Source organism: Myotis davidii, unplaced genomic scaffold (assembly GCF_000327345.1).
Source record: "Myotis davidii unplaced genomic scaffold, ASM32734v1 scaffold1422, whole genome shotgun sequence".
Classification (NCBI taxonomy): domain Eukaryota; kingdom Metazoa; phylum Chordata; class Mammalia; order Chiroptera; family Vespertilionidae; genus Myotis; species Myotis davidii.
In genome coordinates this window covers 88,706-93,226 of record NW_006293314.1, presented here as the reverse complement: position 1 = coordinate 93,226, position 4,521 = coordinate 88,706, and the positions used below count along the sequence as shown (strand labels likewise).

Below are 4,521 nucleotides of genomic sequence, written 5' to 3'. Positions count from 1 at the left end.
CCCGCCTTCAAGTCATGTGGTGGTTCTTTCTGGTGTGGCCACCCCTCGCCCTAAATCACATTGTTCCTACCTGGATTCCTTGCCAGGAGCTGAGGGCCAAGGTCAGACCTCTCTATGGCAAGGTTAAATTTGTTTTTTCCCCCCAGCTTTATTGATATATAATTGATGCACAATGTGTAAATTTCAGGTTTACAATCTGTTGATGTGACACATTTATAAATTGCAAAATGATTACTACCATCGTTTAGCTACCATCTCCATCGCATCACATGCTTACCTTTTTTGTGTGTGGCGAGAACATTTAACATCTCTCTTAGCAACATTCAAGTATATGACACAATATTATTAGCTATAATCACTGTTGTATATTAGATTTTCAACCTTGTTAATCGTTTTGTTTTGTTAATCCTTACCTGAGGACATTTTTCCATTGATTTTTAGACAGAGTGGAAGGGAGAGGGAGAGACAGAGAAAAACATTGAAGTGAGAGAGACACATCCACTGGTTGCCTCCTGCGCACACCCCGACCCAGGCCGGGCCAGAGAACCTGCATCCAAGATACGTCCCTTGACCAAAATCAAACCCAGGACCCTTTAGTCCGCAGGCTGATGCTCTATCCACTGAGCCAAAACTGCTAGGGCTCAACCTTACTTATCTTATAACTGGAAGTTTGTACCCTTTGACCAATATGTCCCCATTCCCCCCATCTCCAGCTGCTGGTAGCTATTAACTTCTTCACTGTGTACAAGGTCAGCCTGGAGGAGAGATGTGACTTCTACATGTTGGATGGAAGATCCAGGGAAGCCGCCTTACCTCCGCCCTCAGGGGCTTGCGGCTGGCAGGCTGAGAACCTAGGGTAGCCAGAGCTAACGTTGATCGAAGGTTCCTTATGTGCCAGCACTGGCTCAGCCCTCTCCATGCATTATCGCTCTAACCCCCCACCTCTCCACAAGGAAAAATACTCATGGCTTCATTTTACGGAGAGAACGCCAAAGCAAGGAGAGGTTGGTAGCTCACCTAAGGCACATAAGTAGCAAGGAACTGAGCCTAGGATTTGGGCACAGGTCTGGGTGACCCCTAAGTCCACACTCCCTGCTATCCTGCCTCCTATAGTTAAAAGCATGGGTTTGGGTCCAAATATAATGGGTTCAATTCTGGGCTCAGCCACTGACGGGCGGGGTGACCTTGGCTTGGTCAGGGATCCTTGCTGAGCCTCAATTTCCTTACTGAGCACAGTTGGGATGTCCCCGCAGTGCCCTGTCTCTCCTGTCAGGCTCCTGACTCTGTTGAGGTTTTGTACCCGACTCCCCGACAGGACGCGGAATTCCCGGAGGGGAGGACTCGTGCCGATGTGTTCGTCCACCTCCCGCCTGCCTACACTGCCTGGCACAGAGCAGGCGTCTGTAAATGTTTGCCGTTACTGAAGGACATGGAACATGCGGCCGACAGACCAGCGGCCAGTCCTGTGGAGCAGGCGGAGGGCGGGTGCCCAGTGTGGGAGGATCCCGCGTGTAACACCCTCCCTGGGAGCCTGGTTACATATCACGTAGAAAACATGGACCTTACCCCTAGAGGGCCTGGCTGTGTTTTAGACCGATGCCTTGCCTTGCCGTGTGACGTTGAACAGGGGGCATCATTCCTCTGGCCTCGCTTTTCCCATTAGGAAAATGAGACTGTTGAACTGTTGAAGCCCGCTTTTCCGTCTTGGCCGAATGGCCCTGGGAGCTCTGGTGCTGGTCCACGCAGAGGAAGTGTCTGATTATTGCCGGGGTTCCTGTTCCGGCATTAAGGGTTCAGCAATCCGGAGAAGGCAGTGCATAGATTAAATAAGAGTCCAGAGGCGAAGCATAATTTTGAAAGGCATTTGGGGGCCCAGAGGAGCTTAGCTGAAAGGAAACTAAGATCTAAGTTCTAAGTTCTTAGGTCTAAGGGCAGAGGTTCTCAACCTGTGGGTCGCGACCCCTTTGGGGGTTGAACGACCCTTTCACAGGGGGTTGCCTAAGACCATCGGAAAACACATATATAATTACATTTGTTTTTGTGATTAATCATATGCTTTAATTATGTTCAATTTGTTACAATGAAAATACATCCTGCATATCAGATATTTACATGACGATTCATAGCAGTAGCAACATTACAGTTATGAAGTAGCAACGAAAATAATTTTGTGGTTGGGGGTCACCACAACATGAGGAACTGTATTAAAGGGTCGCAGCATTAGGAAGGTTGAGAACACCTGGTCTAAGGTCTCCTCCTCTCAGGACCCCATGCTTTTTATTAACACGATTTGTCCTGAGGTGAGGCAGAGATACACACTTCAAAGGGTATACACAAGCATTGTCAGAATGGAAGAATTAGCCTATGGCTGTTCAGGTGTTTGGCCAGTAGGAGGCAATAACATGTAGATTAAGATGTCCTGAGCTGTCTGGCAGCCAAGCAATCATCCCTTTTCAGGTTTGGGGGAATGCCTTCAGCCATTCCCAGATTCAGCCCTGCTATCATGCGGGAATTGGTTTCCAGCATCTGATGGTCTTTTTGGTAATAACTCCTTCTCTCTGATCTTGATGGCCTATTAATCCCCCTATTTCCCCCATCACGTGTGTGCACATGTGATCCACAAACACAAATGCAGAGACATGCAAATATGTACATAGCACATACATATGTGTGGGCACGTGTGCATACAAACATACACGTGCATGCACATGGTGACGAATATGCTGGACTGCCACTCCGTACCCATTCACCCCTCCTCTCTGGGCCTGCCAGCAGGCTAGGAAGCTGAAACTGTATTTCCCAGACTCCCTTTCAGTTAGAGCTAGAGTTTTGGGTGTGGCTTAGGTTCAGCCAATACGTGACCTTTGGAAGGTGTGAGTTTCTGCAGATAAATATTGCCTTCAGGCCTTTGTTTTTTCCTGTGGCTATTTCCAGAGTGTGAGCACCAGGTCCAGAAGGATAGGAGGCGGGGCTGGCAGTGCGTCTGCTGGCGGTGCCCCTGGGTTGTGGCCGGTGTGGCTCTGCAGTAGCCGCAGCAGGGCCTCCCGGATCCCGGTGGCTCCCCCAAGGGCAGCGAGGGTTTCCAGCTGGGGCAGCTCCCTCGGTAGCACTCTTCTGTGGTGTGATTTTGGGAGTTGTTCCTGAAAGCTCAACCCTAAATTAATTTGTTTCTCATCTCTGGATTATTTATAACACATACCACTCTGAAACACATTCCTTCCTGTTTAAACCAGCTGGAGTCTGTTTTCTGTCTCTGCACCTAAATCCTTCAGGTTTTAGCTCAGATGTCCTGAGGTCGGGAGGGGCTTGGAGTGTTTGAGGGAAAGCAGACGGGACAGCCTGAGAAAGGGGGAGAGGCTTGTATTGTGTGAAAATTAATAAAGGGAAACTTCGCTGAAATGGAGACCGGAGGCCAGAAGGGGGAGCTCTCACACAGTACCACTTCATGTCAATTGCAGGAAGAATTGTCACTTACACTCTACAATAGAAGAATAGTTAATAGCAAAAACCGATCAATTATAGACCCCCAACAGGAAAAGATGTACATTGCATCTCCTACAAGAGCTTGACTGCCTCAGCAACTCAACCCATGAGAAACCACCACTTCCCTGAACTCTCAAGTTTTCTCCAATGGATTTTCTTCAAGAATAACCCCTCCCCCGGTCTTTTTTTTTCTCCATAAAGTAACTTTCTTCTCCTTTGTTTATTGGACTTACCTATGGCTTTTGCTATAGCTTGCTTGTCCTGAATTGCAGTTCTGTGTTGTCCCCAAATAAACCCATTTTTGTTGGTAAAATAACTGTTTTACTTTATTTTTAAAAACAGAGGCCACACTAGAGAATTGAATTTTATTCTAAGCACAGTGAGAGGCCATTGGAGGCCCTCATGCAGGGACATGATGTGATTGATGTATGTCTTAAGAAACCAGTATGATGTCAGGGGTGGGGGAAGGTCAGGGTGGCAGCAGAGAGACCATTTGGGAGGTGACCGTAGTGAACCAGGCAGAGCACCCCTTATAAATGGCCTTCTCTTTGAAATGTCTAAATCAGGGGTCCTCAAACTTTTTAAACAGGGGACCATTTCACTGTCCCTCAGACCGTTGGAGGGCCGGACTATCGTTTAAAAAAGAAACTATGAACAAATTCCTATGCACACTGCACATATCTTATTTTGAAGTAAAAAAACAAAACGGGAACAAATACAATATTTGTATTTGTATGTGGCCCGCCGGCCGTAGTGTGAGGGCCCCTGATCTAAATGAATGAGACTGAATGGCTTGTAAAAATTCACCTTGAGCCCAGCTACCGAAGATACTAAATAAAAGAGGGAGAGAGAGACTCTGTGGAAACACAACCTGCTGTTGTATCAGTCGCGTCACCCGAAAGTGGCCAAACCCTTGGTGGGAAGCGGAGCTTTCCCTGTGTTTTGTTTCCCTGAACCGAGACTGGGAATGCCAAGATTTAATCTAAAGAGGTTTGTATTTTAAACACTAGCAACCACATAACAGAACACTTACAAAGC

General features: G+C 47.5%; 1 long non-coding RNA gene across 1 annotated transcript in view; it reads left to right on the top strand.

Moving 5' to 3' along the window:
- LOC107183639 overlaps nucleotides 1-3,799 on the top strand; it is a 6,047-nt gene extending 2,248 nt beyond the window's left edge. Inside the window, exon 3 of the long non-coding RNA XR_001514423.1 lies at nucleotides 3,459-3,799. This is a non-coding gene — a long non-coding RNA (uncharacterized LOC107183639). The remainder of the gene's footprint in view (nucleotides 1-3,458) is intronic.
- Nucleotides 3,800-4,521: the final 722 nt, after the last annotated feature.